The sequence below is a fragment of the Cupressus sempervirens genome, chromosome 3 (assembly GCF_028749045.1).
Source record: "Cupressus sempervirens isolate cs-2001-9-10 chromosome 3, ASM2874904v1, whole genome shotgun sequence".
In the NCBI taxonomy this organism is placed as follows: domain Eukaryota; kingdom Viridiplantae; phylum Streptophyta; class Pinopsida; order Cupressales; family Cupressaceae; genus Cupressus; species Cupressus sempervirens.
In genome coordinates this window covers 335,901,880-335,913,974 of record NC_143120.1, presented here as the reverse complement: position 1 = coordinate 335,913,974, position 12,095 = coordinate 335,901,880, and the positions used below count along the sequence as shown (strand labels likewise).

Genomic DNA, 12,095 nt, shown 5'->3' with positions numbered 1-12,095 from the left:
GGTGTTTAGGAATGAAGAAAGAAGTGAGGAGGTCATTATCGACACAATCTACAAACTTTTGGTCGAGAATATGGCTTACAGCAAGTGGAGAAAATCAACGTTCCCCCCTAGTCAACTGGATGTTAGTGTAGTTAAAGGTTGGAACTTGGAGGAGGGGATAATGGAGAGTGATGATTCCAATATGTTGCCAAGGAAAAGGACACGATGGAAACCCTTGCCTAAGAATTGGGTTAAGCTCAATTTTGATGGTGCTGCCAGAGAAGGAGGGTTCAACGGGAGGAGGTATAGTTAGGGATAGCAAGGGTAGGATGTTGTTGGCATACTCTGAAGAGCTAGGGAAAGTGTCTAACAATACCATGGAAGTGATGACCCTTTATTGGGGTTTAAACTTGGTGATAAGTGTGGGATGGATAAATGTGGAGATTGAAAGTGATTCAAAAATCATTATAGAAACTGTTAAAGGTAACATGAAGGAAGAATGGGCCATTAAACGTGTGATATAAGACATTAGACACTTATTAGTTATTTTAAATAGGTTTGATTTGAATCATATTTTTCGGGAGGGAAATAGGGTGGCAGATGGAATGGCGACATTAGACCTAAATGTGAAGGGATTAAGATGTTAGAGGGAATTTAGTGACTTGCCAAATTTGGTAAGAGATTTAGTGAACTAAGAAATCAAGCATGATGAATCATAGTTGAAGAATTATTTTAAATTTTTGTGACCTACGGTCGAGTTGGCGGAAAGGAAAAAGTTATGAAGGACAAATGGCAAGGAGTAATGAAAAAGGTACTTGTGATAATAAATTCACATGACCCAAAAAAGAAAGAATTTTGAAGTTTGAGATGAAAAGTTTTTTAATGATTTTCTTATGCGTGTTCTTGTATGCTTAGATGAATGAAAGTTCAAATTCTAAATGGTTTGAGAGTATTGGGAATGATGGAAAAGATTGGGGGATAAATAGAGACGGTTGACACGTGACATTAATTTCTACAAGGGACTCTGCTATTATTATTAACAATAATGGCCTTTATGTTTTTTTTTAAGGGCTATTGTCTTTCTACCTAAGTGTGAAGTCATTCTTAGCAAGTGCTCCTAGGTTTGGAAGGAGAAGAGAGTTTTAGGGAAAATTGCAAAAATGGGTGGCGACCTTTTGTGAATTGAGCCTTCCATGATAGAGGAGAATGCTAGGAAGTCGCTGGTGTGGTACATGCTAAAGGAAGGTAGTTTTATTCAGTTTATGGAGGTATTAAATGGGTACGATGAAAATTTCTCCTTACAGTTTGTCAATTCTTGGGAGGACCGAAGAGCGATGATTAATGGCATCTAATTTCATATCTTTGAGGAAGTCATCTCTTTGGTGACGAGACTGGCTATGAGGGGAAGGAAATGGAAAAAGGTGACAAAGGTGGCCAATGAAGTGAGTTTGCAAGGCTTTTTCTTGGATGGGGAGGACCTGTTTTGGATAGAGGTGGATTTATGTAGGAGAAGCTCCCTGAGCCATGGAATGAGGTCTATTTGATGTTGATGAAGTACCTAACTTTGGAAGGGAGGTATAGTGCCTATTATTGCTATCACTTTCCCCACTAAACCATTTTTGCCACTGTGACTTTATTTCCATTTCGTTATTTCTATTGCATGATTTAGTAGATACAGTTACTGATGTAAAGGAAAAAATGAGGAAAGGTGTTAATTTTACCATTTTGCATCAAGGGTTGATGTTCTGGCCGTATCAATTTCACCTTGCTTTGGTCCCCCCTAGGATTGTTGAGATTGATATTCCTTCCCATCCCAACCCCCGACCCCATTTGGTCCCCCTTAGGATCATGGGTCCTAGAGCCCCTACCCCACAACCTTTGCCTAGCAGGTCCCCTATTGAGTTGAAGTCCACCCCCTGGAGAAAAAAAGGGAGGCTGGATAAAGGGAAAGAGACGGAACCAGAGGAGTTAGAGGATGAGGGGAGAGGGGGTAGGAGGAGGTCGGGGAGGATTGCAAAATCTAACGCTAAAAGGAAACTGGGAGTTGGGGCCTTGCAAGAGGAGGAGTCAGATTTGGAGGACACGGGTCATCCTAAACAAAGGATGAAAGAGAAGGCATCAAATTTTTTGGAGGGGAAAATGGAGGAGAAGGAAGAGGAGGTTTTAGATTCCTCATGGTTTGGCTTGAGAGAAGGGATTAAGGAGAAGAAGGAGATGACGCATGTCTCGGCCACCATTGGGGTGGGGTGTGTGGACTTAACCCAGGATCAGTTCCCTGAAATTGTGGATAGAGTGCCCTCCCCTATAATGATTTCTTTCCCTGTTAGGGTTTCTTCCAAGGATAATGCTAACCTCCCAATTGTGCAAGATGTTTCTATGGTGCAGGTAGATGACTTTTTTAGTGACAAGCACGAGGTCACCATGGAGATCAAGAAGATGACTGGCAATGATGTGTGGGAAAGAATTCATGTGCTGGAAGAAAGAATGCACCTTCTGACAAAGTTTACTATCAAGGTGACACATGTAGCTGCTACCATGCTTCACCTGCTTAAAGATCAGGAGGGTGATCTGCCAAAGGAGGACTCCAAAATGCTGTTTGACTTCCTTGTAGAAGATTGGGCTAATATCGTCTTGGGGAGGAAGGAGGCTAAGAAGCCTTAAGGGCTCTCTCCTTTTGGTTTTTCATGTTGTTTTTTCTATTGGTTGTTAAACTTGGCTAGGTTTAAGGCTTTTATGCCTTTGTGTTTATATTTCCGTAGCTTTTTCAGTTTTATTACAGATAGTATGTATGTCATGCCTATTGATACTCTTTTAGTTAAATTTCTGAACTATATTTTTGTATTTTAAATGGTAGGAGATAGTTTTGGTTGTTGGTAATCTGCTAGTAGTTCGCCAATTTGACTATTTAAGGGCCAGCACCCTAGTTTTGACTACTTTTAATACAAAAACATATTAATGATTTGGAAAATCTGACTTCTCAAACCTTAATTGTATTTATGTTCAGACAAGTTAATACTAGAGGGGTCAAATGAAAGCACAGGGACTAATAATCTAGCAAAATTGACTTAATCAATTGATGTCTAAAGAGAGAGCCTTCCCTACCAGTTCTATGCCACGACGGAACTAATAAAGAGAGAGCCATCAACTAAAAATCATTCAAAATCCAATATATATACTATTTATAATTTATATATGTACAAAATTATCTATAGTTATAAATGTCCCACTTGTGCCACAACTTAGCCACCCATATAAAGTGGATATTAATGAACTATTATTTTACCGATTTGGTACGAACAAATAACAGCCCGGACGATTAATTAATACAGACTACTTTACCCACAGTTTAAGGTGTTCCGCATACCAAGTAAAGCGGTCAGTCCTCCTGAATGAGACTGGTTACCACGAGAAGAGCAAGCAAGCAGACCTGTAAGAAAGTGATTTCTATGTCATTTTACAGTAGCAGTTTTAGGTTAAAATCGCTTTTCAGCCTATTTTCAGAAAAGCCCATTTGAGGTTTTCGTACTTTTGAAGTGCAATGCATGTTACAGACGTTATTTCCTATTGATGGTTTTGCATATTAGGATTTCTGGTTTTATTCAGTATTCACATTTTTTGTGTTAAGACTAAACTCTGCATTATTTTTATTTTGAATTTAGGTTTTACTTTCCTTGAACACAGAAAGGGCGGCAAATCAATCTTCTTTTGGTCCTGTTAGCGTTAAGATGGTACGTGAAAGAGCGGGAACTCTGAAAGGGCTTCGACAGGTAAGGATTTTGATAAATCCTTGCTTAGGCTATGAAGCTTGACCGCGTCTAAACAAATTCATGTACTTTTTCAAATCTCTACTCATTGCTATTTGCGTTCTGTGCATTTTATGACTACCAAAGGTTTTTTTTCCCTATTTGGGCTTGTACTCTGACCATGCAATTTTTTTTTGGGTTTCATGGACGGTTAAAATCTTGTTTTCTGTTCTATTCGTGTCAGAGGAGTGTTATTTTGTTATATGTAGTAGATATCTGCGGGTTGTTTCTTCACATTCAACTAAACTTATTGAAAATGTCCAGAGTTTAAATTTCTTTATTATTAAAAAATAAAATACTAATATAGAAAGTTCTTGCATTTGAGAGATTACTCATGTAACAATTATAAATCACTTTTTGGCCAACGTTTTTTTCCTTAAACGTTCTAGTTTTGTTTTAAAAATAATTATCGTAAACTGTAATATAAGAATATAAACGATAAATGTTGGTGACAGGTGAAATGATTTAATAACAGTTGCTCCTCCTAAAATCCAACCGTCTTCCAAAATGGGAAATCCGAAATACTGGAGAATAGTTAACATAACACGTATATTGTTGAAATAAATTATAGTATCAGAAATTTTTTAGGGGAAGAGCACCCGTAGGGGAAGAGACCCAATAGCTGCTAAGGGTTCAATGAGTGGAAAGGTTTACCGCTTTTCAAAAGTTTCAAAAAATGGTAACACACGTGCTAATAGCTGATAATACATGTACTAATAGCCAATCACACGTAGTAATAGTTGATCATTCTTAGCTTTCTTGGTCCATTTTTGCCAAAAGTACTTTTTTTTTTGTGAGCGGCTATTGGAGGATGAACATAATGGTTATTGAGCGAGTGTTTTAAAATGACTCTTTTGGACCACTTCGCACCCCACCGATTCTATAGAAAGAGAGATTTGTAAATGTTCAAATGCTAAAAACTTAGCTTAAAGCTGTTGGGTCACCTACAAAGGTTCATTGAAAAAATTGTTATAATTCAAAATTACGGTTTAGGAGATGTAGGTCTGCAAAGTTACTTGGGCAGCTACTGGGTGTCTTCCCCTATTGAGTGCATTTCTAATTGGAGAGATGAGGTCAGAGCTATTTTATTTTCTTAAAAAGTTATTTTGTTGCGATATTGCTATTAGGATTTAATTGTGTGATTTTCAAGTCAAACTCATTGACTCGTGTTTCATGAGTAGTGATTCAACACGAACCCATTTCTCATGAAAATAAATGGAACACTTAGCACTCATTGGATCTAGGTGATGCTCACAGGGGTGAAGCACCGGGACTTCTCGGGAGGTCAAAGTTATTTTGTTTTATTTGACATTTTATCATGTCAAGAGACATAGGGGAAACGAGCCAATTGTCACCCATGTACGCAATGCTACCACGTTAATTGTTACCTTTCGCCCCTAATTACCGCCTTAAAAAAACTTGGTACTTGCATACAAATACATCAAAACAAATCACCATGAACACCAATAGCCGTTTGCTTTTGTTCATTTTATTTTTTATTGGTTGCTTATTGGTCCATCTGTGCAAAAAGTACTATTTTTTGAGTGAACAGCTATTGGGGGGTCTTAGTGGCAAGTTTTGGGTAAACATTTTAAAATGACACTTTTAGACCACCTTGCACTCTACAAGCTCTACAGAGAGCTCCATAAATGCAGGAAAGCTGAAGGGTTAGCTTTAAGCTCTTCACTTACCTATGAAGGTTCATCGAGAAAATCAGCAAATTTTGACATACGGATTAGGAATTGTAGGCATGTGAAGTTAGCCTGGACAGCTACTGGGTTGTTTCCCCTACTGCTATAGTAGCATTAGTATGTATATGTATGCATGTCTATGTATATACGTTTACATTTATATGTATATATTATATTTGTATATGTATGTATGTATGCACATAGACATATTTAGATTTATATCTATATTTACATTTACATTTACATCTATATGTATATATGTATGCATGTGCATGTATGTTTATGTATATATGTTATATATGAATGTATGTATGTGTATATATATGTATGGATATATGTGTACATGTGTGTAGATACAAAAAATAAAGAGACATACTCGAAAATAACAAAGTTGAATCTCCATAGCAATATCACAATTTGGCTTGTTGTTGAAAATGCCTATTCCTTATCAGCTACACACACATACACACACAAGAGCCTACAATACAATGGTAAATTGTGAGCCTCTTATTTGGGATGTCTTGGGTTCATGTCTACTTTATCTTAATAAATAATAATAATTAATCACAACACATAATAATTAATCTTGAGGAAAGAGCATACAACACAACGGTAACTTGTGAGCCTCTCATATGGGAGGTCTTGAGTTCAAGTCTACTCGAACTTAACACATAATAATAATTAATTACACAACAAATACTAATTAATCTAGGCTTCAACCCATTACCGATAAAAATATTTAATCTTGGTTTCAGCCTGCCAATCAAAAAATCAAATTATATATATGTGTGTGTGTGTGTGTGTGTGTATATGTAAATGTATGTATATGTATGTATGTATATGTATATATATATATATATATATATATATATATATATATATATATATATATATATGTATGTATGTATGTATGTATGTATGTATGTATGTATGTATGTATGTATGTATGTATGTATGTATGTATGTATATATATATATATATATGTATGTATGTATATGTATGTATCTGTATATATATGTATGTATATATGTATGTATATATATATATATATATATGTATGTATGTATGTATATGTATATGTGTATATATGTGTACATATGCATCACCTAGATGCAATGAGTGCGAAGTATTCCATTCATTCCAAGGAGGTGTTCATGTGAACTCCTAAGCATGAAACGCATGTCAATTACTTTGACTTAAAAACTACATAATTGAATCCTAATAGCAAAGTTCTGATTTAACTTGTGGAAAATACCTACCATTTAATAATTTATTTATTTATTTTTATATGGAGATTCAGCATTTTCGCCTAGTCTCTTTGGTTAAGAACCAAGGATTGAGGGGTATCCATTCTGCCAAATTCATCTTGTGCACGATCTCGGCCTCATCCCTTTGAGATGTTGGGGGCTTTGCACTCAACAAGATGATCCCTGGTGGGCTCTTTGTGAGCCTTTCAACTTCACCAGTAGATCAAGGGCCCTTTGACTACTACTACTTAATAATTGATGAGAGTGGCTCTATATAAATGGTTCATGAGGCACAACATTTGGTGAAGGTTTTGCAAATGGGGTTGAAAGTTAAGTTGGCATAACCTTAGGTGGGAGCTCCATGGCTGAGCATGCTTGAGTTGGAGCACTACTGGGATGGTTGACCTTCTAGGAAGGCCCAAAGTTTTACTTCTATGAGCATCACCTATATGCAATGAGTGTTATTGATTGCAATATCACATTGGAAAATACCTCTTTCTTATCAGCTATATATACATACATACATACATACATACATATATATCTATATATATACATACATACATACATATATATATATATATATATATATATATATATATGTATGTATGTATATATATAGATATATATGTATGTATGTATATATATATGTATATACATATGTGTGTGTATGTATGTATGTGTACATATGTGTGAAAAAGTCAAAGAAATATATCAAAAACTACACATTTGATTCTTCGTTGCAATATCTCAATTTGGCTTGTTGCTAAAATAGGCCACCCTTGAACATCACACACTAAGGAAAAAATTAAGCTTGGAAAAATTAAGTCAACTTTGACTATTTAACACTTTTAGCTTGGAAATCAAGCCTTAGTTTGTGATATTTAAGCTGTTCGTGGAAAATTCCCCTTCCTTATCAACTATGTGTGTGTGTGTGTGTGTGTGTGTGTGTGTGTGTGTGTGTGTATTATATGTGTGTATAATATATATATATATGTATATATATATATATATGTATATATATTTATATATGTATATGTATATGTATGTATGTATGTATGTATAAATATATATATATGTATATGTATATGTATATGTATGTATGTATGTATAAATATATATATGTATACATAAGGCAAGAGCCTACATGACAACGGTAAATTGTGAGCTTCTTATCGAAGAGGTCTTGGGTTCAAATCTAATCGCACTTAATAAATAATAATAATTAATCATAACACATAATAATTAATCTTGTTTTCAGCCTCTTACCGATCAGATATATAAGTGCATGTGTATACACACGAAACTAAAAGAAGTATACAGAATTGTAAAATTAAATATATTTGATAGTATGATTCTTGCTTTCACTCATCTTGATGATGGACCACAGAGTGTGATCCGATATTGATGCTAAAAAAAAACTTACACAATCAAGTCTAAAAATAAAATTCACATAATTCAAATGAAATGTAATAATTTAATTATGTTAAACTAAATACCATTTAGATAATCACATTATTTAAATTTTATCTTTATCAATTACCATTTAATAGTGTTAATAAATGATAATTTTAGTTGTCTAATTTATGAATTCTGGTTTCCACTCACAGACCCATCGTTGTAATCAAAATTTTCAACTAGTGGGGGTTTTGGAGGGAGTCTCTATTTGGGTTTGAGAGCAGCGGTTATAAGCCGTGCCCAAGTTGCTAGATTTAAGAAAAGCCCAACTCTATTTTTATAGAGAAAGTGAGAAAAAGAAGTAAAGAGAGCAATTAATTATCCTTGTATTGAGGAAAATGATGCGTCTAGGGATGTTTTAAGAGTACTTGAAATATATATATATATATATATATATTCCTCATTAGCATTAAACAACTTTGGATATGGCTGGGTACCGCTAGCTACTTACCTGTTAGACCTGGACACCCAGGGCATACCCTGAACGAACCCTGTGCCCCATTGTTCCCAAAAAGGGTGCAGGATGCCTTAAGGGCGTTCCAGGTAACTAAGTTTTTTTCTATAATAAAAAAACATACAGGCATGTCTCCCAAATATGAAGTCTATACATAAATTAAAATCCTTACGTGCTGATGCAAGCTGTATACCCTCTACCACGGGTTTACATAAATGTTGATGTCATTGATGTGCATGTATGTGTCCCGTACCTGTCGCACATATGTGTGCATATACATGCAAATGTACAAACATGGATACAAAAGTCGAGAGTTCTAGGTGGGGCTGGTTTTGATGGCTGTAATTAGGGGAAGAACACCAGTAACTGATAGGGGTCTAATAATCATTATGTTTTTGTCATAGTGACTACTAATAATTGTTTATTTTTTGTTCATCTAATTATATTCGCATGTATCAATAATTGCTCACTTTATGTATCAGTAGTTTGATCATTTTTTAGCTTTTGTGATTCACGATTGACTCATCTGTGCACCACTCTTAGAGATTTGTGGACCACTGCTGGTATATTCATGCACTAATATTTTGGCTTTTTTCCACAAGTACTGGTGATTTTGAGTGAGCGGAATTGGTAAATTAGGGATCCATTTACAGGTTGCACTTTGAAATAGCCACTTTTTGACCATTCGATGTTTGACGGTTGCTACAATAAAAAAATTGGAACACTATTCAACGTGAGGAAAATGGGGCAGACTGAAATATTAGTCTTATATTGATGTACATGTCTGTGGTATGATCTTTCCTTCTTTGCCATGGTTAACATCTGAAGGGTGATATTTAATAGATAGGTGAGAGGATCAATTAGTTGCGTGCTCTACCCTAAAATCCTGCATGGAAATTTCAAATCACTCACATAGATTAGAACAACTTACTTGACAAGTTCCCTGCTTATAACTATGGTTTCAAGGCTACATCATCAATATGGTTCCCCACCAACGTCTTTTCCAGGGTGGTGTCCAAAGAGGTCCAAAAAAAAAGTGAGATGCATACTTGTGCACTAGTCATGTTTGTTGGTGCACTGATGTGGCATCACACAATAGAAGCTTCTTTAGATTTATGAAATGCATTTCATTCAATGATCTGTAGTTATCATCAACGCTCACAATTTTTGACAACAACTTGCTTGACAAGGTCCTTATAAATAAGGTTTCAAGGCTACATCATCAAATATGGTGCCCCACAAGCAATGCCTTTTCCAGGGTGTCCAATAAGGCCCGAAAGATATGAAACACATTCTTGTGCACAAGTCATGTTTGTTGGTGCATTGATGTGGCATCACATGAATGGATGCTTTTTAGATCTAAGGAATGCATTTCATTCAATCTTTAGTTTTTATCATCAACACTAGCACTTTTAAGTTACAGCTATAGGTGCAGTACTGTCAAAAGTAGAACGCGGCTGGCTATTCTCCATAAGAAACAACCTCTGTATGCATTTGTGTGAAAACCCATTTTTACATATCACAATGAATTTTCATAAAATATTTACTGTTTTGATCCTTATAAACTACCTACACTGCTGAAAAAATGTTAATAATTGGATGAAAATATGTTTTGTCAATTTGTATTTTTTTGGTTGTGTAACTTCAAATGTGTTTGACATTAACCAGTAAGTGCTATAACAACTATGGCATCGCACTCAACCACGAGATCTTCAACCACTAGATCTTTTTACCTAATTTTCAAATAGATAAAAGTATATATTATATGATTTTCTATCTTTGTTTAGTAACATTTTATATTCAGATCTTCAAAACATTTTAATAACATTTGATTTGACCTATATAGTGCATGTATTGACTTCTGGTTACGTCTATCAGTCATTTTGTGCTTCCCATCACCACAAATCTACAAAAATATATGTACAAATTTTCATATAAAAGACTTTTTACACACATTCTCTCTTCACTGGATTTCTAAATTTGCTTATATAATGTGGATGAGATATGAAGTCCTTTGATGGGTGTGGATTTGTTAACTTAAGTCTTTTGAGATTCTTCCATTTTGGTTTAAAAAGTCTCAATTGAAAAATCTATACAAAATGTTTTGTGGAAGGAGGGTCTATGTCGTATTTCTTTTGTAAGGGTTAATTTTTCTGCAACACTGAACATGTTTCATTTGAATTGTGTATTGAATGATATTCGGAAGCAAGCTTCTGTTTGGACACTGTCAAAAGTGAGATTCTGATCCATTTTGGTTTTTTAAAAAAATCTCAATTGAAAAATCTATACAAAATGCTTTGTGGAAGGAGAGTCTATGTCTTATTTCTTTAAAAAAAAATCTCAATTGAAAAATCTATACAAAATGCTTTGTGGAAGGAGAGTCTATGTCTTATTTCTTTTGTAAGGGTTAATTTTTCTGCAAGACTGAACGTGTTTCATTTGAATTGTGTATTTAATGGATATTTGGAAGCAAGCTTTTGTTTGGACACTGTCAAAAGTGAGCCTAACATTCTTTTGAATTTAGCAGATTTTTCAGGTTATTTTGAGCTGCTGAGTTGAACTCCGCGAGTTGTGGGCTGAAGAAAATTGTTGCATCTTATACGTTGCCTTGTTAAGAAAAGTTTTTCATGTACCTTGTTCTTCTGAGTTGAACTCCGCAAGTTGTGGGCCGAAGAAAATTGTTGCATCTTATACGTTGTCTTGTGAAGAAATTTTTTTCATGTTCCTTGTTCTTCTGAAGAAAAATGGATTGAATACATCTTGATTTGTTTCCAAATTTATTTTGTTGTATGCTCACTGGACTATTGGATTGAATTGTCCTGCTTTTCTTTATTCTTCGAAGTTGACTATAGCGCATGAAGAGAGATGCAAGCTCTGTTCTCATGACTGGTTTGGGGTATATGTCTCTGTCTGTAGCCACTTTTTCCCAAGAGGAGAACGTAGTAGTCATCCAAGTCAACTGGATGGCTTCTAACTTGAAAGATTTGCAATTTAAACAAATTTCAAAGAACCTTGCAGTTTTGGAAGCATCTCATAGCATGTCATTTATCACTGTGCCTTTGCAACATGGTATGATTGTTACAAATGACTTTGGAAATGTCCTCTAAAAGAGATCTAATACTGCGTGTTTGGGTTAATGCTGCTTGCTCTTGATTTTTTAAGCAATGCAATGTTTTATTCTGGAGTCTTAAGATTTTTTGAAATTCAGACTCTTAGATTTTCCATTATCTGTTGGGGTTGAGAGAAGAAAACCTGCCATTTGTAAGAGTTGCAGGGCTGTACAACTGCTATTATTGGAGTGTTAGAATCTCACAACTAACGGTGTGGAAAACTTAATTTACCAGTTTCAACATTCCTCTATTCACTGAGATTTTCTTTGGGGACTTTGATATTTCCTTTGTTCAAACTTAATATACTTGTTTCAACATTCCTCTATTCACTGAGATTTTCTTTGGGAACTTT

At 35.0% G+C, this 12,095-nt stretch overlaps 1 long non-coding RNA gene across 1 annotated transcript; it reads left to right on the top strand.

Annotated features, from left to right (window-relative positions):
- Positions 1-3,275: 3,275 nt before the first annotated feature.
- Positions 3,276-11,662, top strand: LOC149566354 (uncharacterized). The gene is made up of 3 exons (XR_016361551.1): positions 3,276-3,408; positions 3,639-3,746; positions 11,161-11,662. It is a non-coding gene; the product is annotated as an uncharacterized LOC149566354 (long non-coding RNA).
- Positions 11,663-12,095: the final 433 nt, after the last annotated feature.